Raw genomic sequence first — 23432 nt, 5'->3', positions numbered from 1 at the left:
TCCATGGACAGAGGAGTCTGGCGGGCTACAGTCCGTGGAGTCGCAAAGAGTAGGACATGACCGAGTGACTATCACTCATTGATGGTCAATTTTACTCGGGAGTAGAGCAACAACTCTCCATCTGCCAGCTCAAGTCATACGCAGCCCCACCGCACTGTGCACAGGCTCTTCACACACAGGCTATAGAAGCCAAGGTGGACAGAAACAACCCTGTCCTTCAAACACCGGGGACCTGTGCTCTGATCACTGACTGCTGTTTCTGATCATACAGGTGTGGACAAAGAGGCAGACAGCTACAGTTGTTACACCTCCTCCCCCTGGTGCAAGTCCCTCATCCTCCAGCTGAAGTGACTGCCAGGGGCCTTAAATAACCAGTGCCCGGAACTTCCCTGCTGGTCCAGTGGTTGAGAGTCCACCTTGCAACTCAGGGGACATGGGTTTTATCCCTGGCCAGGGAACCAGGATTCCACATGCCACGGGGCAACTAAGCCCTTGAGCCCCAACAAAGGATCCTACATGCTGCAACTAAGACCCAACACAGACAAATAAAGAAATATTTGAAAAAAAAGAGAGAGCGAGCGAGCCAGCGCTCTTTTATGTCCCCTTCATTTTCCTTTTTCCCCCTTTTGGGAGCCAGACACTAAACACTAGTACATTCAAAAAGTACTTCATGTACAGGGAAAAATTAGAAAGTGACTGAATATGCTGAGGGGAAGACTCAGAAAAGACCTGAAGAGACCCAACATCTATATCTCAGGCTGACCTTCTGCATGGAGACTGTCTACAACAGTCAAAAAAAAACAAAAATGACAATTCAAAAAAAAATCAAATTCTAGGAAGAAAGAAAATCTGATTTCCAAAATTACCACATTATTAAAATCAAATATCCAGTTTTCAACAAAAGATCATAAGGCATACAAAGCATGAGGAAAGTATGGCCATTTGAAAAAAAAAAACAAAACCTAAATCAGCAAAAATTATTCCTAAAAACACCTGATGGCAGATATAGTAGACAAAAATATTAAAGCAGCTGTCTAAAAGATGCTCAAAGAACTAAAGGAATATGGGGACAAAGTCAAGAAAACAATCTCTGAATAAAATGGAAATAAGAATAAAGAAATAGAAACCTAAAAACGAACCAAAAAGAAATTCTGGAGCTGAAAAGTACAATAACTGAAGTGAAAAATTCACTAACACAAACTTGAGCAAGCAGAAGAAAGAATCTGCAAACTCTAAGGCAGGACGTATAAATTATCAAGTTGGAGGGATGGAAAGAAAACAGATAGGCCAAAAGCGAACAGAGACTAAGAGCACTGCTAGACACCATCAAGAGACCAAAATGTGCGCTGTGAGATCTCAGGAGAAGAGAGAAAAGAGCAGAGAGAATATTCGAAGAAATAAGGGCTGAAAACTTGCCAAATGTGATGAAAGACAGGAATATAAATGTTGAAGAAGTTTAACAAACTCTGAATGAGACAAACTTAAAAGACCAATAGGCATACTTTATAATCAAACTTTTAAAAGTCAAAAGACACAGAGAATCTTGAAAGCAGCAAGAGAAAAGACTCATCAACTGTACACCAACACTTCGGATAATCTAGGTGAAATGGATAAATTCCTAGAAACAAAACTAAATCACAAAGAAATACAAACTCTGAATAGACCTATAACTGGTAAGGAGAATAGTAATCAAAAATCTCCCAGTGAAGAAAAGTCCTGGATCTGACACCTCCCCTGGTGAATTCTACCAAACAATTAAAGATGAACTGATATCAATTCTTCTCAAATTTCTTCAAAACACTGAAGAGAACACTTCCTAACTCATTCTATGAGGCCACAGTTACTTTAAATATCCTCGACAAAAAACTAGCAAACAGAATTCAGCAGCGTATTAAAAGACTTATTATATACCATTTCCAACTGGGATGCAAGGATTCCACTGGAAAGAATGCAAAGATGATTCAACATACATAAGTTAATCAATGTAATACACCACAGTATCAGAATGAAGGGAAAAAACCCACACGATCATCTCAACTAATACAGAAAAAGCATCTGAAGAAATTCAATACATATTCATGATAAAAAACATTCCGGAATAGAAGGAAATCTCACACCAAAAAAGTCATATATGAAAACCCCACAGCAAGTATTATACTCAGCGGTAAAAGACTAAAAGCTTTCCTCTGAGACATACAGAGGATGTCCACTTTTACAACTTCTATTCAATACAGAAATTCTATCCAGAGCAATTAGGTAAGGAAAAAGGAAAAGGAAAAGACAATCAAATTGGAAAGGAAAAAATGCAATTATCTCTGGAGGTGATATGATCTTAGATGTAAAATCTCTAAAGATTTTACACACACCAAAATAGAAAAACAAAAACCATTAGAGCTAATGAATTCAGCAAAGTGGCAGAACACAAAGTCAACACACAAGTCCGTTGTATTTCTATACACTAACAGTGAATAAGCTGAAAAGGAAATTACAAGAACAATTCCATTTACAATAGCATTTAAAAGAATAAAATATATAGGAATTAACTAAACCAAAGAGGTAAAAGACTTGTACAATGAAAACTTTTATAGTTTTTATAGTTTTATACATTGCTGAAAGAAATTAAAGACATAAATAAATGGAAACACATGCCATGTTCATGGATTGGAAGACTGAATTTTGTTAAAATATCAATACTGCCCAAATTCAGGGCAATTCCTATCAAAATCCCAAGGACATTTTCTGCAGAAACAGGAAAAACCTACCCTAAAATTCATATGGAATCTCAAGGGTTCTTGAATAGTCCCCCGACCAAAAAAAAAAAATCTTGAAAAAGAACAAACTGGAGAACTTACACTTCCTGATTTCAAGAACTGCTTCAAAGCTACAGTGGCCAAAGCCATGTGATATTGGCATAAAGACAGACATGAAGACCAGTGGAATACAAGGGAGATTCCAGAAAGAAACCCTTGTTTATAGGGTCAAATGATATTTGACAAGGGTGCCAAGACTATTTAATGGGAAAAGGACTGCCTTTTCAACAAATGGTGCTGAGAAAACTGAATCTCCACATGCAAACAAATAAAATCAGACACCTAACACCACAGACAAAAATTAACTCAAATGGATCAAAGACCTAATGTAAGACTTAGAACAACAAAATGCTTAGAAAAAAACACGGGACAAAAACTTCACATCATGGATTTGGCAAAGATTTCTTGGCTATGACATCAAGAGTATAGGTAACAAAAACAGACAAATTGGATTTCTTGAAAATTAAAAGAAGTTTGTTCATCCAAAGACTCTATCAACAAGAGTAAAAATGCAATCCAAAGAATGGGAGAAAATATTTGCAAATCATATACTTGATAAGTAATAAATATCCAGAATATTATAGAGAACTTCTAAAACTCAACAACAGAAAACAACCCAATTCAAAACTGGACAAAAAATTTGAATAAACATTTCTCCAAAGAGGACCTATGAATGTCCAATAAGCCCCTCAATATGCTCAACATTACTAATCATTTGTTGTTGTTGTTTACTTGCTAAGGCATGTCCGACTCTTTTGTGACCCCATGAGCCTGCCAGGCTCCTCTGCCCATGGACTTCCCAGGCAAGAATATTGGAGTGGGCTGCCATTTCCTTCTCCAGGGGAATCTTCCCAACCCAGGGATCAAACCCACATCTCGTGCATTGGCAGGAGGATTCTTTACCACTGGGTCACCAGGGAAGTCCTTACTAATCATTAGGGAAACACAAATCAAAACTAAAATAAGAAGCCACTCCACAGTAATTAGGATGGCCACTATCAAAAACAGAGAAAACAAGTATTGGTAAGGATGTGGAGAAATCAGAACCCTTGGGGTGCTGTGGGGTGTAAACTGGTACTACTATGGAAAACGGCATGATGGTTCCTCAAAAAATTAAAAACAGAATTACCATATGACCCACCAATTCCACTCTGGGTATATACTCAAAAGAACTGAAAGCAGGATCTCAAAGCTATATCTGTACACCCATGTTCATAACAGCATTATGCAGAGTAACTAAAACTTGGAAAAAACCAAGCACGCATTGATAGATAAGCAAAATGTAACATATACATACAATAAAATATTATTCAACCTTAAAACGCAATATGCTACGATGAACCTTGAGCACATTATGCTAGGTGAAATTAGTCAGTCACAAAAAGACAAATACTGTATGGTTCCACTTATATGAGGTCCTCAGTCAAAATTATAGACCAAGAGTAGAATGGTGGTTGAAGGGGGCTGGGGAAGAGGAAAACTTACTGTTTAAAGGTATAGCAGTTCAGTTTCACAAGATGAAAAAAGCTCCAGAAATGGATGGCAGTGACAGTTGCACAGCATTATGAATGTATTAAATATCATAATGCAAAACTGTACATTTTTTAATGGTTAAGATGGTAAATGTTCAGTTCAGTTCAGTTGCTCAGTCGTGTCCGACTCTTTGCGACTCCATGAATCGCAGCACGCCAGGCCTCCCTGTCCATCTCCAACTCCCGGAGTTCACCCAAACTCATGTGATGCCATCCAGCCATCTCATCCTCTGTCGTCCCCTTCTCCAACTGCCCCCAATCCCTCCCAGCATCAGAGTCTTTTCCAATGAGTCAACTCTTCGCATGAGGTGGCCAAAGTACTGGAGTTTCAGCTTTAGCATCAGTCCTTCCAATGAACACCCAGGACTGATCTCCTTTAGAGTGGACTGGTTGGATCTCCTTGTAGTCCAAGGGACTCTCAAGAGTCATTTTATAATCTTATATGTTATTTAAATGTTATATGTTAATTTAAATGTTACATGTTATTTTACCACAAGAAAAAGTGAAGAAAAATCACCTAATGAGCTATATATTAATTACAAAAGTGAATAAGGATTTTTATAACAAATAAATATGGTGGAGGACATCTCTGGTGGTCCAGTGGTTGAGCGTCTGTCCGTCAATGCAGGGGACATGGGTTCAATCCCTGGTCCAAAAGATCCTACATGCTACAGAGGGACTAAGCCCACACTCTAGAGCCTCTGAGCCTCAACTACTGAGCCTGTGTGCCACAACTACTGAAGCCTGCAGGCCTAGAGCCAGTGCTCCACAAAAGAGAAGCCACCGCAGTGAGAAGCCCACTTACCACAACTGGAGAAAGCCCCAGCGCAGCCACAAAGACACCGTGCAGCCAACAAGAACCCACTATATGCACATATTACTCTGATGAAAATAAAAAGGTAAACAGCTCACCATGTAATGGTAAGTGAAGAAATCAAAGATGAAGGATGGTGTATAAAGAATGTATTTGTTGTTGTTGTTTAGTTGCTAAGTCTGTGTCTGACTCTTTTGCAACCCCATGTGTGTTGACCTGCCAGGTTCCTCTGTCCATGGGATTTCCCAGGCAAGAGTACTGGAGCGGGCTGTCATTTCCTTCTCCAGGGGATCTTCCAGACCCAGCAATCAAACCCATATACCCTGCATTGCCAAGTGGGTTCTTTGCCACTGAGCCACCAGGGAAGCCAAAGTATGTACTGCTGCTGCTGCTGCTAAGTCGCTTCAGTCGTGTCCAACTCTGTGCGACCCCACAGACGGCAGCCCACCAGGCTCCCCCGTCCCTGGGATTCTCCAGGCAAGAACACTGGAGTGGGTTGCCATTTCCTTCTCCAATGCATGAAAGTGAAAAGTGGAAGTGAAGTCGCACAGTCATGTACAACTCTTCGCGACCCCATGGACTGCAGCCTACCAGGCTCCTCTGTCCATGGGATTTTCCAAGCAAGAGTACTGGAGTGGGGTGCCATTGCCTTCTCCGCAAAGTATGTACAGTTTGTATTAAAAAACTGGCAGAGTAGGGGGCTTCCCTGTTGGTCGAGTGGCTAAGACTCCTTACTCCCACTGCAGGCGGCCCAGGCTCGAGCCCTGGTCTGGGAACTAGATCCCTTGTGCCGCAACTAAAGATTCCACATCCCACACACCACGAGTAAGACTTGCTGTGGCCAAAGACAGAAAGAAAGAATAGACATTTTTTAAAGTTGGCAGAGTAGGAAGAGAATACAAGAGCATCTGTGTTAATATGAATAAAATATCTGGTTATTATTAAGAAATACTTAATTAAATTTAAATTAACATATCTGATAATTACTATTAAAAGTTATAGTAAGAAATAAATAACACTGCTTGTCTCTGGTAAGGAGAACTGAATGGCTGCAAGACAAAGTCAGGAGAGAGAATGTCACTGTATACACTTTTGTACACTTACAATTTTGAACTATGTGAAGGTACTATTTACTAGCAACTAAAATTTCAAATGTTTAATAAAAAGCTTTACCCATTAGTTTCATGCCACTCTAATTCCTTATCTCATATATCTGCCCGAGCATTTAAGAAGACAACTGGTGCGTCACTCACTCTATTTAGTTAGTGGTGGTTGTGCTGGGTCTTCGCTGCTGCTCAGGGGCTTTCTCGAGCTGTGGCGAGCGGGGGCTGCTCTCTAGGTGCGGCGCATAGGATTCCTGTTGTGGCGGCTTCTTTTGTGGCAGAGCATAACCTCTAAAATGCGGGCTCAGTAGTTGTGGCGCACAGGCTTAGTTGCTCCGCAGCATGTGGAATCTGCCCAGTTCAGGGATTGAACCCATGTTCCCTGCACTGGTATGGATTCGTGCTAAGTCGCTTCAGTCATATCCAGTCATGTCCAACTCTTTGCAACCCCATGGGCTGTAGCCCACCAGGCTCCTCTGTCCATGGGATTCTCCAGGCAAGAATACTGGAGTGGGTTGCCATGCCCTCTTCCAGGGCTGCATTGCTAGGCAAATTCTTAACGACTGGACCACCAGGGAAATCCCATTCATTTATTAGTTGATATATATATATATATATTTATTTAACTTTTGGCTGCACCCTGCAGCATATGAGATCTTAGTTCCCCAACCAGGGATCAAACCCACACTCCCTGAATTGGAAGGCAGAGTCTTAACCACCAAGGAAGTTTTTCCATTCATTTATTAACATGTGTTACTGTGTAACTGACTCTGTTATCTCCTCAGTGAAGCTGGAAAATCTATTGTCTCTTCCAATTGTCTGAAATCTACTACCCTAACACTTGACAATGCTGTGTAAACACTAGGCTTTTGTAGGCTGTGTTCCATAGAAATTCAAATGAATATGAGGTATGACGAAACTCGGAGATGTGAATCATGTGTTCAAATTTCAAACAGTATTCCCTTGAAACATTTAGAGGCCTCCAGGTAAAAAGCCATTTTGTGAATTCAAAAATCTCTGGGATTATGAATCAATTCCTCCCCATAATCTTATTTCATAGAGCAGCATTTAGAAAAAGCTGAAACCATGATATAAGAGTTGGACTGTAAAGAAAGCTGAGTGCCGAAGAATTGAAGCTTTTGAACTGTGGTGTTGGAGAAGACTCTTGAGAGTCCCTTGGACTACAAGGAGATCCAACCAGTCCATCCTAAAGGAGATCAGCCCTGAGTGTTCATTGGAAGGACTGATGTTGAAGCTGAAACTCCAATACTTTGGCCACCTGATGAGACGAGCTGATTCATTTGAAAAAACCCTGATGCTGGGAAAGATTGAAGGCGGGACGAGAAGGGGATGACAGAGGATGAGATGGTTGGATGGCATCACCAACTCAATGGACATGAGTTTGGGTAAACTCTGGGAGTTGGTGATGGGCAGGGAGGCCTGGCATGTTGTAGTCCATGGGGTTGCAAAGAGTCAGACACGACTGAGCGACTGGACTGAACTGAACTGAAACCATGATTCAGGTGTCAGCTACCTTCCAGAGAGCACCCAGGATTCAAGGATAAGAACAATTTCTTCCTTGAAGAACTGTTGTTTGATTTTATTTATTTATTTTGGCCTGCCCCCAAGTGTTCTGGATGTGTTAAGCATTGTATTTTACATTATTTGGCAGAAATGTGGAGCTGGTGAAATTTACATGTTAAAGCCAGAAGTCCTAATCCTCTTGGAAATACAACATATTATAGGTTTTAGGGAGACAGTTTTAGGTTGAAAATAATGAACAACTCTCAAAAATTAGTTGCCTGATGATGTACCAGTCAGACGATGAACTACCTAGAGCTGGAAGTTTCCAACAGGAGCACTGGATAAAATATTTTCATATTAACGATAAAGTTGAACTAGAAAATTCCTAAGGTATATTCTAATACTAAAAGTTCCATTCAGTTCTCAGATTTTTATAAGATGGAATCAAAGGGAAATGTTTGCCTTGCCAGGCTCAGGAATACCACTAAATGCTGAAGCACAAAACACAAACAACCCAGCCATCTATCCTCTTGGTGCCAATTTGCTGATATCATTTCTAGTAAACTTAAAAAGCAATCAAGCTCCTATCAACCTACTGTCCCCCCAACTTGGCATGTGTGTAAATACATACACGTAAACCTGTGCCAACTTATGACTTAAGAACAGGTTTGAGTGGTCTACAAAAACAAAGGATGATTTTTAGGAACCCCATTAGAGTACTCTCTTATTTCTATCATATGTGTGTGCTAAGTTGCTACAGTCGTGCCAGACTCTTGGCGACTCCATGGACTGTAGCCCACCAGGCTCTTCTTCTGTCCATGGGATTCTCCAGGCAAAAATACTGGAGTGGGTTGGCATGCCCTTCTCCAAGGGATCTTCCTGACCCAGGGATCCAACTCAAGTCTCTTATGTCTCCTGCATTGGCAGGTGGGTTCTTTACCACTAGCACCACATGGGAAGCCCATTCTATTATAGGAGATAGTCAAATATTCATAAACAAAACCTTACACTTACTGAAAAAATCTGTCCAAAACTGAGTCTGCTTTTCAAACTTAACTCCACGAATTCATTCAGAATTTTCAAACTCCATGTTATCATTTCCAAACACAAAAATCATTATTCAAACGTACTCTATGTGGGATGACTACTTTGTAACTACTACTGCCATGCAACTTCAGTCTCTGATGCCATGTAATGGGAAACACTCCTGTGGTTCCTTATACGAAGGAAGGTGCATGTAGCAACCTGAAAGGATGGGATAAACCTAAGTCTCAAATAACATCCGTCAAAGGCCCAACCAACTGGGACCACCAGCCTTTTGGTAAGGTGCTAACATCCTTTGTTGCTGAAGTTTCTTTACACTTGCTTCCTTCAACATCCTGAGACTAGAGACTAAATGGCTTTATGATGGCTTGAATAAACAACAAATTGGTAAGAGAACTGTGTATCATGAGAGCATACATAGTAAGATTGACTTGTTGAACTCATAAAAACCTGTGCCCTATTAATGAGATTTATTCTTTGTATAAGTGAAATGACCTCTGACCACTATTTGTCATAGTTTCCTCTATAAATATCATCTCACATAACCCATTAGAGCCAAGTAGTGGATACTCACTGAACTTTAAAAATCAATGAAACAAAAAACTAGATAAGCAACAATCTGTTACAGTGGAAGATCAATAAAGATTTCCTTTAAAAATGTTACTTGCCTCAATAGTTAAAAGAAAATTTTTTGGCCAATGAGTCTTCGGTGTTCATTTACTTCTTCATAATCTTACTGTTTTAAGGGCTTGGAAAGACACGTGGTGCATATCTGCTATTATTATTAATCTTTAAGAACAATTTTAGATAATGATGATATAAAAATCTTTTTCTGAATTGTAAAAAGAATCCTCCAATTAAAAATATTAAATTCCAACATATTATTCCAATAATTTTTATTTTAACTTACTTCTTTCTTCAACCAAGACTTTTAGGATATTAGCTATCCAAAAAAAAAATTTTTTTAAGAAAGAAAAACACTAGTCCAGACCTGTTATGTTAGCCAGTCTGTGTGACAGACAAAAAAACTTCCTAGTCATTGACTGAAAAGGAAATCAAACGTTACATAGTGATCTACACCTGAATGTGTCCATGGCACTTTGAAAAGGCAAGGATGGGATGAGAGTTCTAAGGCTGGCTTTCACAATACTAGTTCACTGACATAATCTTGTCTTCTGAACTATTAAGATAACTAAACCAAATGTCACCATTTCTCAACGTTTCCTCCCACTTTAAAAACCATGACATCTTAAGGGAGATGTATTTCTGCTCTGCACTGGTTAATTCCAGACAAAACCTGTGCCACACAAATAAACTCAGGTGACTTCATAAACTAATACTTTGACATCTTTCTTATGCCATTTTACAATGTTTGCTAATTATCCTGAAATTCACAACAGTTCCTCCTGTTATTAAAATGAGGAAACTGAGGCAAGAGAAGTGAGTTGCTACTCTGCAGCAAGTGGGCATCTCTCCCGACACTGCAAGCTCCTGTCCTGCCCTATTAAACCACAGTGCTTTTCTTAAAGGTTTAGTGGTTAAATGGCTGTGACTCTCTGTGGCCCCATGAACTGTAGCCGGCTAGGCTTCTCCGTCTGTGGGATTTCCCAGGCAAAAGTGCCTATCAAATAAATAGGCACCCAGAAAGCCTTCTCCTCACGGACATGCAAGACATCCCCACCAAGAAGAGACAAAGAAGAGAATTCCTATCCGTGCCCCCCAGGAAGAAGAAACCATAAAACCAAAGTACCCAGGCTTCTCAATCTGCACTGCGGACAAGGGGGTAATAAACGAAAGAAAAGAGGGAGTCGAGGGGGACCAACTTCTGAGACTGAAGACGACGTTATCAGGTTTATTCCGCACACTGGGAAATTACTGAAACACTACTTAAGGACAAACGGAATCAGAAATTTGGAGATTTCAGTCTTAAACCCCAAAACAAAAGCACCTGAAATTAAAGTTATTTCCGAAACCTGTACAGTTGTTAGCTTATTCTTGCTTGCTTCTATAAAACCCACAAAGCCTACTTGGAGTCCCTAGTATTTACAGCTGATTCTTAGTGTTCACCAGCGTCCACTTTCCCGCGTCCAATTCCAGAAATACTGTTGGGTCTGACCCAGGCAGGATCTTCCGGCACGTTTTCCTCTGAAATTCATTAGCCTCACACCACCTGGAGACGTCCTACCTCCGACAGCTTCCCGTGAACAGTACCATAAACGTGAAGGAGAGAGTAAGAGCAGGCATGTACCTTTTACTACGTCCCTTAGAGAAAATAATAAAACTCTGGGAGCAGAAACTGGCAAGGGACACCTCGCCCGGCCCCTGCCTCCCACCACGATACAAAGACAGCGAAAGCAGCCCGGGGTCTCTGCACCCCACAACCTCCCTCTCTCTCTGCAAGAGAGAAGCAGACTTTCGGGGCAACTGGACCCAGCCCTCAACACCCCCCCCCCACGTGGATCGCCTTCCTCTCCGCAGCGCAGGGTCGCACTGGAGACTGGGGTCTGGAAGGGATCAGACCACGCCGGGGCTGGCGCGGGAGGATGGGGGGACCCGCTCCAGGCAGACACACCAGCCCCTTCCTAGAGGCCCTGGGTTGTAAGCCTCCCGGTTCCGGGGTTTGAGCTCCGACGCCCGGAGACGCCCCCCCAGGTCCCTCCACGTCTCCCCCAGAGGGAAACGCGAAGCCCCAGAAGAACTGCGGGGAGAGCCGGGCTGCCAAGCACCGGGTCCGGGCGGGATGGAGCCCGGGCCGCGTGCGGCGGAAGATGGGAGGCGGCCCTTAGCAGCCACCGCCCCTCCCCGGGCCCCGGCCTCTCCCGGTCCCGAATCGCAGGCTGCGGGGCGGCCTTCCCCTCCTCACCTCAAGGCGGCGGCGGCGGCGTCCCGCGGTCCGGCGGTCCCGGACCCCTGCGTGTAGGCGGCGCTGGGCGGGAGGAGACGCCGGTAGCTCCGGCGATGGCTGACAGGCGCGCAGCACCAGGCCGGCCCGGCACACGGGGAGGGGCGGGGCTTCAGGGCACCGGCCCCGCCCCGCCCCGCCCCGCCCCGCTCCCACCTCAGCCGGCGAGCCCCATGAGGTGACTACGTCCGGGGTTACTCGAGGCCGTTCACCTCCGACCCCGCTCCCCGCGGCGGCGCGGTCTGGCCGGCCACGCAGAGAGGCGCGGTTCCCGAGGGCCCGGCGACAGCCAATGGGAGGACGGCGCGGGGCGGGGCGACGTGAGGCGATACGGATGGTCCGAGCGCCGCTCTGCCATTCGGGGCCCAGCGGCTAGAGGGCGGGCGGGTCCCGGGTGGCCGCCGGCCCTTTCTCCGGGCGCGGTGCCGAGCCGGCGGCTCGGCCGGCTCCCCCTCCCGGCGAAGCCGGGAATGGGGGAATGGCGCGGCGGGCCATGCGGCTTGCGGCGCGGGAAGGGAGCCCTGGATCGAGCAGGACTGAACGAGGCGGGCGGTGCGCAGGCCGCTTGAGGACCTTACCCTGTTCAATCCCCGTGCCCCGACGCGGAGGGTATCGCATTCATGAACTGCCCAGGATCACACAGGCTGGTTTCCAAGTTCGTGCTGGCAAACAAGCCCTGTTCTGAGACAACCGGCCTCGCTGGGTGGCCCAGCCCAAAGGAGTCTGAGGTGCTGAATCCTGAAGCACTTGAGGGGAAGCCTCGATGAAGGAAGCTCAGTAAGAAGGGCAGAGTGCCAAAGGACAGGCTCCTGCGCCTGCCCCGAGCCTGGACGGCAACCAACTCCCGGCTTCTTGGAAAGGAGCGCGCCTCCTCATGTCCACGGTGGTTACACCAGGTCTTTGAGAAGAAGGCAGCCGATTTCTCTAGTTTTGCCAGTTATTTTACAGCAAGATATTCATGGTGATTCTGTGTTGAAAATTAATTCTTTCCAGTAACTGGAAAGAATCCAAACATATAATAAAACTATAGAGCAGGAGAGAAAGAAAATTAGAGAAAATTAAACTTCAGAAGAAAGAGTGAGATCTTTCCAATCCTGCCCAGGGTACTTTTCGGAACTGCTAACAAGCTTGTGCTAACAAGCTTGTACCAAGAGTGGTACAGAGAATCACAGTTTGGTGGGAAGAAGTCCTGAGCCAGGGGGCAAAGAATGAACAGGGTAGAAATACACAACCTGAGGTCAGAAGTTCTTGGAGGGAAGCAGAAGCAGGAAGATAGGAAGGTTGGTCAACAGGGAAGAGTATTCTAGAAGCCCTCATCATACCTTTAGGTGATGACTTCTCCAAGAGTTTACCAACCTATTTGAGTAGAATAGAGACTGGAAACACATTCAGGAGGAAACTGTGAACTTTATATAGAGCAGTCACCCAAGTTTCACAATAACTGTCATTAAATGCACCTGTCAGTTAAACAAAGAGAGGAGAATCAGAATATAAAGATAACTGAGCAAGGCCTCTCTGTTTAACAAGAGGTTTGACTTGATTGACGGGAAAAAAAAAAAAAAAAGGCATGGAAAGAGGAAACTTTGTCTCTTCCCTATGAAGCTGCCATGAAGGAAGCGACTTTACAAAGAACTAAAAATCTTGAGGTTATTTGTCTTATTTTTCGTCTACCTTTCCTAGTTCCTACTACTTAATAGATTCTTTCTTAGTGATATTGCTGTTTATCAGCCGTAGTAATACTGCAGAACCAGGGGGTCGTGCTCAGAAACTGTCCTTATGTGAACCTTCAGCAAACCCTTACATGTCTTGCTTTTGACCTCATTGAACATTTGAAGCAACTGAGCTCTGTAAAGTACTAGCCAAGGAGAGACGTAATAAATAAGCTACCATGAAAGAAAATGAAGGATGAGTTAAGATACACCAAGACTATTTACAAAGGATATAGTAATCTAATTTCTCAAGTAACAGTTGGACCAAGAGTGGGCAGAAAGCTGTGTCTTTAAGACAGTTCACCTGGATTTCAACTCCGAATTCTTGTTTTGTTTGGTGCATGCCACAACCTGCCCATCTCCACTATAGGCTCTTTAGCGCTGTTCCATAGGTACTTGCCACACAAGCTTCTGTCTGTAAGAAGTGGTGGAGGAGAGTTAGAGGGTGGAGAGCTTACTCTACAAGACTAACAGGTGTAAGAGAAGGGAGAGAGTGGCACATTTCTAGGTGCCATAATGGCTGTAACAGACTGAACTGTGATCTAAATTTATATGTCAAAGTCTCAACCCTCAGGACCTCAGAATATTAGTTGGAGATTGGCTCTTTAAAGAGGAAACTGAACTGAAATGAAGTCATTAGGTGGGCCCTAATTCCAAATGACCGGGGACCTTATAGGAAGAGATTAGGACACAGACACACAATGAGGGAAGACCATCTGTGAATCACAATTGATGAAGCCTTTACCAGATGTGTTTGTTTTGCTGGAGAAGATGGTCAACTACGAGCCAAAGAGAGAAGCCTAAGAAGAAACCAACTCTGCTGACATTTTAATCTTAGACTTACAGCCTCTAGAACTGTGAAGAAATAAACTTCCATCGTTTAAGTCACCCAGTCTGTGATACTCTATCATGGCAGCCCTAAAAAAACGAATACAAGTTTCCAAATACCAAATGGCTTCCAGGTTTTTAAAGAAGGTTAGATTAAGGTATCAGGGATTTTCCCCTGAGCATTCCAACCTTAAAGATGGTCTGTCACCCTACTATGGGGCAAATAAGAAAAGCCTGAGGGCATACCTATCTTTAAGATATCCCAATCTAGTTTGGAAGACAAAACTAAACACCCAAACAGAGTGTCTAGATCTTGCTCTTTAATTGATAACCATGGAAGTTTTAGAAGAGCTGTACAAAAAAGAGGATAAATTCTCAAAACTAAGTCCAGAAATACATAAGCAGTATGTGTGACTGTCCAGCGCATTTTGGCACTTCATTGTCAACGTCAGTTTGCAGTAGTCTTTCTCAAAATATGTTCCACTGACCACCTGAAACAGAATCAGTCGGTGCTTGTTAAAAATACAGGTTACCAGCCCCACTTCAGACTCGTTTTTTAAGCAGTAATTATTCACCCTGGAGTTAAAGAACAATAGTTCAGGATTTATCATTATTTTTCCCTCTTTGCTGTCAGTGTCTCCAATGAAGAACAACATGTCCTACACCTGCACAAACTAGACAGAAAAGTCTGGCAGGTCAGGCCAAAGTTGAACCAAGGTAGGAAAGAATGTGCCTGAATAGAAAATGGACCCATAGGACTTCCCTGGTGGTCCATCGGTTAAGAATCTGCCTGCTAGTGCAGGGGATGCAGGTTCAGTCCTTGGTCCGGGAAGATCCCCCATGCTGCAGAGCAACTAAGCCCATGCACCACAACTACTGAGCCCACAAGCCCACCGCAATGAGAAGCCCATGCACTGCAACGAAGAGTAGCTCCCCACTCATTGCAACTAGAGAAAGCCCACGAGGAGCAACCAAGACCCAGCAGAGCCAGAAATAAAAATAAATAAATAGAAAATATTTATTATTTTTTAAAAAGTAAATGGACCCTCAGAAAGCACCCTCTCCTGGTGGCTGTCTGGCCACGGTTCCAAATTCCTCAAATGGCAGAGTCAGTGATAGACCTTTAGGACAGTATTCTTGCCTGGGAAATCCCATGGACAGAGGAGCCTGGCAGGCTGCAGTCCATGGCGTCACATAAGAGTTGGACATGACTTAGCAACTAAACAACAGCACAATACAGGGGATACAATACGATGTTATTTCCCACTGGCCCCCAATACAGAACACTTACACTAATCTGGCTTCCAGCTCCTGCCGTGCTTATCTTTACTTTTGCTTATGCTGGCAAACTTGTGCTGCCTCTTTCCTAATTTTCTGAATTTTTCTATAGTCTGTGGGAGTCCCATTTTCTCAAAGAAGATCTCTTTTATTTCTCCAGCTCCTACTGATTATCCTTCCTTTGAATTCTACTAGCAATCTGGTCACCACCACATGGTTCAGCATTTACTGGGCTAAAAATTTTTTGTGGGTATGTTGGTTTCAACTCCCTAGCTGAATTTTAATTGTCTTAAAAGCAGAAAGCATTTCTTACACTTTGGTACAGCCCTCAATAGCTAGGTAGAGATATTCGTACGGGCTTCACTGACTGAAAATAAAGGCTGGCTCTGTACCTCAGAGACCTCTCTGCTTCCAACGTCTGCTTGTCCGTCTTCAGGTCGCGTCTGGGAGGCAAAAACCTCCAGAAGGATACTTCACAGATGGACAGACTTCAAGAAAGTCACTGCCTTGACCAGAACGGAGGCTCTAGTCATAAGATAAGAGAAAAAAGAAGACAAGAAGACCTGATCAGAACACTGTGTTCTTCAACTCTGGTCAGCCGTGCAGGTTTGTCCAGGATTAAGAGCCTGAGGGAACTTCACACCAAAAGGTCAGAAACTGTCTGCAGGAAGGCAGCTTTATAAGTCTGGTCCTGATGATGAAAGGCAAGATTACACAACAAGAAAGACAGAGTTCGCCACAGAGGCTCCACACAATGTTTTCACATGGACACTTGAGTTTTCACAAGGCATTTCAGATTCTCCTCCCTCCTTATTATCCAATCGCAGACACTGCCAAGGCCTAGCTGTCCTATCTATAATTGGCAGTCACCAAAACTTGGCTGCCTCTTGCACCTCCAGTATCTTTTCTTTTGGCTCTGCTGGGTCTTCCTTGCAGCGCATGGGCTTTCTCTAGTTGTGGCACAAGGGCTTAGTAGCCCCGGAGCATGTGGAATCCTAGTTACCTGACCAGGAATCATTCAAACCTGTGTCCCCTGCATTGGAAGGCAGATTCTGAACCACTGGACCACAAGGGAAGTCCCCAGTATCATTTTTTTTTTAAGCCCTTTCTAAGTCCTATACACTTCATTACTAAATACCTGGAGAAATTTTAAGTGGACCTTTATCTGAAGGCAGGGAGGCTAACATGTTTAAGTCTTGCCTGTTCTTGGGATTCTCACATTTCACAGTGATCAGCTTTGGGCCTTCTCATTTCCCACCTCACTCTCCTGCAACCCCAGGAGAGCCTTCCCGGAGAGCTTACTCCCTGTTCCTGCCTTACTGTCTCTTCAGCTTCTCCAGCATCTCCATCTCTCCTGAGTCTGACTTAGCTTTCTCCTGCTACATGTTTAGACCTCACCTGTCTATCCCAAATAAATACCCTCACTTCCCACCACTACTATTATATATACATGCATCCTAAGTTGCCTCAGTTCAGTTCAGTTCAGTCGCTCAGTCGTGTCCGACTCTTTGCAACCCCATGAATCGCAGCACGCCAGGCCTCCCTGTCCATCACCAACTCCCAGAGTTCACCCAAACTCATGTGCGTCAAGTCGGTGATGCCATCCAGCCATCTCATCCTCTGTCGTCCCCTTTTCCTCCTGCCCCCAATCCCTCCCAGCATCAGGGTCTTTTCCAATGAGTCAGCTCTTCGCATGAGGTGGCCAAAGTACTGGAGTTTCAGCCTCAGCATCAGTCCTTCCAATGAACACCCAGGACTGGTCTCCTGTAGGATGGACTGATTGGATCTCCTTGCAGTTCAAGGGACTTGCAAGAGTCTTCTCCAACACCACAGTTCAAAAGCATCAATTCTTCAGCACTCAGCTTTCTTCACAGTCCAACTCTCACATCCATACATGACCACTGGAAAAACCATAGCCTTGACTAGATGGACCTTTGTTGGCAAAGTAATGTCTCTGCTTTTCAATATGCTATCTAGGTTGGTCATAACTTTTCTTCCAAGGAGTAAGCGTCTTTTAATTTCATGGCTGCAATCACCATCTGCCGGGATTTTGGAGCCCAAAAAAATAAAGTCTGACACTGTTTCCACTGCTTCCCCATCTATTTGCCATGAAGTGATGGGACCAGATGCCATGATATTAGTTTTCTGAATGTTGAGCTTTAAGCCAACTTTTTCACTCTCCTCTTTCACTTTCATCAAGAAGCTTTTTAGTTCCTCTTCACTTTCTGCCATAAGGGGGGTGTCATCTGCATATCTGAGATTATTGATATTTCTCCCGGCAATCTTGATCCCAGCTTGTGTTTCTTCCAGTCCAGCGTTTCTCAGGATGTACTCTGCATAGAAGTTAAATAAGCAGGGTGACAATACACAGCCTTGACGTACTCCTTTTCCTATTTGGAACCAGTCTGTTGTTCCATGTCCAGTTCTAACTGTTGCTTCCTGACCTGCATACAAATTTCTCAAGAGGCAGGTCAGGTGGTCTGGTATTCCCATCTCTTTCAGAATTCTCCACAGTTTATTGTGATCCACACAGTCAAAGGCTTTGGCATAGTCAATAAAGCAGAAATAGATGTTTTTCTGGAACTCTCTTGCTTTTTCGATGATCCAGCAGATGTTGGCGATTTGATCTCTGGTTCCTCTGCCTTTTCTAAAACCAGCTTGAACATCTGGAAGTTCACGGTTCACATATTGCTGAAGCCTGGCTTGGAGAACTTTGAGCATTAGTTTACTAAGTCGCCTCAGTCATGTCCAATTCTGTGTGACCCCATGGACTGTAACCTGCCAGGCTCCTCTGTCCATGGGATTCTCCAGGCAAGAATACTGGAGAGGGTTGCTATGCCCTCCTCCAAGGGATCTTCCCGACTCAGGGATTGAACCTGCATCTCTTAGGTCTCCTGCATTGGTGTGTGCGGGTTCTTAACTGCTAGCACCACCTGGGAAGCCCCTACTATTATGTATGAAACACAATAAGTAATAAAACACAACACCAATAATTTTTGAAGAGCCTTTACTTTCAAGGAAAACTGAACCATCACTCAACTTCCTTTCATTCTTTTCATCCCTTCAGTCTTTAAAATAATTTTTAAAATTTTGTTTATTTTTGGATGTGCTGGGTCTTTGTTGCTTTTCTCTAGCTGTGGTGCGCGATCTTCCTGTTGCTATGGCTTCTCTTGTTGAGGATCATGGGCTCTAGGGCGTTCGGGCTTCAGTAGTTGCGGCACATGGGCTCAGTAGTTGTGGCTCCCCTGCTCTAGAACACAGGCTCAGTAGTTGTGGCATCTGGGCTTAGTTGCTCTGCCACATGTGGGATCCTCCCAAACTAGGGATCAAACCCATGTCTCCTGCATTGGCAGGTGGATTCTTTACCACTGAGTCACCAGGGAAGTCCCATCCCTTCAGTCTTCAAGTTTCCCTCTCTTATAACTTGGAATAGAAGATTTCAGTGTCCCTGTCTTTTTAAATCTCACCTCTAGTTAACATACTAGACCAGCAGGTAGAAAGCAATCTGCACAAGTCTTATTTATCAGTGGACCTGCTTCACTGATGTGCCCAAATTTCTTAATGAAAAGAAAGAAGTGGATACCAAAAATGAATGAAAATAAAATGTAATTTAAATCAATGAATGAGATGGCCATATCGATTGACTAGTATAGTTCTGGGGGTGAATACAGGCAAGCAGTCCTGAGAAGCACTGGTTCTTGGTATTGGTGATCTTAGCCAACAGAGAAGGAGGGACGCTGCTTTCCCTGCGTTCTGCACTGTAGAGAGCTGAGCTCTTTAATCAGGTAAACCAGGCTTCACATCCTGACGCCATCACTTAATTAGGTCTGTGACCTAGAGCGAATGACCCCCCTTCTGGGCCTCAGTTTCCTCGTCTATAAAACTGAGATAGAACACCTACCTTGTAAGGTTGTGTTTTGGATTAAATGTTATAGCCAAAACGTAAAGTTTCTAACACAGAACTTGGAGGCAGGCTAAAACTATTACTTCCCCCTTTCTCTCCATTCCCCTGTCCATGTCCCATTAATGTTCAGTTCAAGAACAAAATATCCTGTGGATGCTCGATTGGATTCAGGACTGATTAGGGTACTAAGTTCACTACCCAACCCCAGCCCAGGGCCAATATTCCCAGAGGAACGGAGCATGTGATCAGAGATCTGGGGTTACATCTGAACCTTTTACCCATACTTGGAGGGAGCAAGTAAACAGGAGAGTGGCTCTGGCCTGAGCTTCTGGGAACGAACTGAAAGGCTGGCAATGTGAGCGTTCGCCAGGCCTTGCTCAGCCCCGTGGTTGCACCACACTAAGAAAGCAATTTGGCCCCTGTAGGACAAAAGGAATTTTCATATACTGTCAATGGGAGTGTAAATGGGGACAACCTCTTAGAAAACAGTTTGGCATTAGTTAGTGAAGCTGACCATATCCTGCATTGCTATAACCCAGGTTCCAGTTATGGATTTATATTCTGGAGAAACTTTCAAATGTGTCCCAGGAACATTTTCTCTTCTGGTCCCAAACTGGAAACAACCCAACATCTCTCAGCAGTAGAATGGATAAATAAGCTATGGTGCAATCCAAAGAAGAGGGGATATGTGTATACATGCAGCTGATTCACTTTACTATACAGCAGAAACTAATACAACATTGCAAAGCAACTACATACTCCAATAAAATTTTTAAAAATAAATTATGATACTTTCATACAGTAAAATATTATAAAGCAATGAGAATGAACAAACTCCTGCTACAAGAAATAATATGGAAGACTTTCACACACATAATATTGAGCAAAAAAAAGCCAGACACCAAAGAGTGTGTTTCTTCAAAAATAGGCAAAATTCATTTGTGATGGTAAAAATCTGAAATCATGGTTACTCCTGATGGTGGGTAGTGACTGGGAGACAGCACGAAGACAATCCACTTTGCGTTATATGTAATAAAAAGTTTACTTTAAAATTACATAGGGTGTGATCTATCCATTTACGTAAGTACAACAGCAGGTAAAAAGTATCTAAGTACAAAAGCAGGTAAAAAGTACAAGAGCACTAAAAAGTAATTTGGGGGACGATAGAGGATGAGATGGCTGGATGGCATCACTGACTCGATGGACGTGAGTCTGAGTGAACTCCGGGAGCTGGTGATGGACAGGGAGGCCTGGCGTGCTGCAATTCATGGGGTCACAAAGAATCGGACACGACTGAGCGACTGATCTGATCTGATCTGATTGATAGTTCACTATTTTTTTAAAAAGTCTGGGAAACAAATGACTGGGAGAAGGGAAAGGAGTGTGACCAGAGGGATAGACATACAAAGAGCTTCTCAGCTATTGAGAAAGTGAAAGTGATAGTCACTCAGTCGTGTCCGACTCTTTCGCAACCCCATGCACTGTAATCCGCCAGGCTCCTCTGTCCACAGAATTCTCCGGGCAAGAAATTGGAGTGGGTTGCCATTCTCTTCTCCAGGGGATCTTCCCGACTCAGGGAATGAACCCCGGTCTCCTGCATTGCAGTCAGATTCTTTACTGTCTGAGCCACCAGGGAAGCTACAGGTAATGTTCAATTTCTTACTCTGGGTGATGGTTACATATGTTCATATTATCATTACTAAAAATATGCTTGTGTTGGGATTTCTCTGGTAGTCCAGTGGCTAAGACTCTGCATGCCCAATGCAGGGGTCCCGGGTTCAGTCCCTGGTCAGGGAACTAGATCCCACATTCCACAACTGAAGACCCCAAGAGCAGCAAATAAGGCCTATTATTCAAATAAATAAATAATAAATACTTTTAAAAATATGCTTATATTCTATATACTCTTCTATAGATATGCTATATTCCACAATAAAAGAATTAAACATAAACCCAAATAAAAATACACACCCTTAAAAGATAAGAGTAGCAGAATGTAGCACTGAAATCATTTTCAAGCTGGAACAGCCCTTTGAAAACATCTTGTCCAATCATCTCATTCAAGAAACTGAAACAGAAGTCAGAAAAGGTTTTTCTGACTCAGTCGATTACAGAGCCTAATCGGGAACCTAGGTGACCTCCTGTCTTCTGGTGAAGTACTCCAGAGACCCATCCAGACTCACCCCATCAGCTCTAGCTTCCTACTGTCTTCAGAGTCTCATCTCTCATCTTCACACTCCATGAACCTCACTATCTTACAGCTTGTTTTCCTCCTAAACTTGAAAGTTTTGCGTTGGGGAAATGAGATCAGGAATGAGATCGCCCCTTCTACAGATACTGCAAACATTTAGAAAACCACTCAAAACGTTGCGTAGAAGGGGAAAAAAAATCTAGTAGTATAGAAACAGTTCTGGGTCTATTTTTCCACTACTGGATATTCTGACTCATTAATGAAGCTCTGCAGCTTCTCCTTGCCTCTGCTGTAGGGGGCACGGGTGAAGTCCCTGGTTGGGGAACTAAGATCCCACATGCTTGGCAGCATGGCTAAACAAAGAAAAGAAAAGAAAACTCTTCTCTTTGTCCCAGCTTGTTGTTGTTCAGTCGATAAGTCATGTCCAACTCTTTGCGACCTCGTGGACTGCAGCACGCCAGGCTCCTCCGTCCTCCACAACCTCTCGGAGTTTGCTCAAATTTGTGTCCATTGCGTTGGTGATCTCCTAGCACAAGCTTTGTTTTTGCAAAGAGTGAGCTCTTCTGCCACCTTGTGACAGAGAATGAGAACAGCCTTCACAGCCTTTCCTAAACCTGCTCCAAAGTGGCAGCACTGAAACAGGCTACTACTAAGTCGCTTCAGTCGTGTCCGACTCTGTGCGACCCCATGGACTGCAGCCCACCAAGCTTCTCCGTCCCTGGGATTCTCCAGGCAAGAACACTGGAGTGGGTTGCCATTTCCCCCTCCAATGCATGAAAGTGAAAAGTCAAAGTGAAGTCGCTCAGTCGTGTCCGCCTCTTAGCGACCCCATGGACTGCAGCCTACCAGGCTCCTCCATCCATGGGATTTTCCAGGCAACAGTACTGGAGTGGGGTGCCATTGCCTTCCAGATACTAATGGACAGAAAATTTCAGAGAGACAGACAGTAGGGAAAATTTCTGATACCAGAAGGGAGCAGAGAACCATGCAATCATATTAACGAACTAGTAAGTAAAAACCATGAAACCGAGGAAAAACAACGGAGCCCCTTTACTCTCTACCCACATGCCCTGCCAGGAGAATCTGGCAACTAAGATGGTGCTGCTCTGGACCATTGAAGATCTGAGGCGCTGAGGTTCCCTCCATTTGGCTTGCTTCACTTCGTGCCCTTCCATAGGCAGATGTCTTTCAAAGGGCTTGCTTCACTTCGTGCCCTTCCATAGGCACGAAGTGAAGATGAAAGACCCTTTGAAGGGTCTTTCAAAGATGACCTACGCTTCTTCACCTCCAATTCACTCAACCCCCGCCTACTTCCACCAACTCTGCTAGAACCACTGTTACAAAATCGTTAAATCCAGTGAACTTCTATCCTCCTTATACACTCTGCTCAGTGTTTGATCAATTCACAATTCCTTCCTTGAAATACCCTCCTTTCTTGGCTTCTAGGACATCCATTCTCCTGGTTTCCTTAGCTCAGATGCCACCTCCTCAGAGAAGTCTTCTCTGACTCCCCTACTTAAAGTGGCTTCTGGGAACTCCCTGGTGGTCCAGGGTTCAGTCTGAACTTTCACTACCGAGGGCCCAGGTTCAATCCCTGGGTGGGGAACTGAGACCCTGCAAGTCGTGCAACACAGCCTAATAATAATAATAATAACTTCCCTGGTGGTCCAGTGGTAAAGACTCTGCCTGCCAATGCAGGGGACACAGGTGCGATTCCTGGTCCGGGAAGATTATACCAGTCATGGAGCAACTAAGCCCAGGCACCACAGCTACTGAGCCCACACGCTCCAGAG

The 23432-nt window shown here is 44.0% G+C and overlaps 1 protein-coding gene across 6 annotated transcripts in view; it reads right to left on the bottom strand.

Moving 5' to 3' along the window:
* Positions 1-23432, bottom strand: part of ACACA (acetyl-CoA carboxylase alpha) — a 288803-nt gene that overhangs the window by 228776 nt on the left and 36595 nt on the right. Inside the window, exon 2 of one of the 6 annotated variants that reach the window (XM_055577329.1) lies at positions 15937-16069. The exons of 3 other annotated variants lie outside the window; for them this stretch is intronic. The gene's annotated coding sequence lies outside the window, so the exon portion shown is untranslated. Of the gene's footprint in view, positions 1-11690; positions 11958-15936; positions 16070-23432 lie in introns of those variants that run through there. 2 more of the 6 variants (XM_055577330.1, XM_055577333.1) reach the window with 2 other exon arrangements.

Source organism: Bubalus kerabau, chromosome 4 (genome assembly GCF_029407905.1).
Source record: "Bubalus kerabau isolate K-KA32 ecotype Philippines breed swamp buffalo chromosome 4, PCC_UOA_SB_1v2, whole genome shotgun sequence".
Classification (NCBI taxonomy): Eukaryota; Metazoa; Chordata; class Mammalia; order Artiodactyla; family Bovidae; genus Bubalus; species Bubalus kerabau.
The sequence above is the reverse complement of the archived record's forward strand: the minus strand, read 5'-3'. Positions and strand labels throughout refer to the sequence as shown.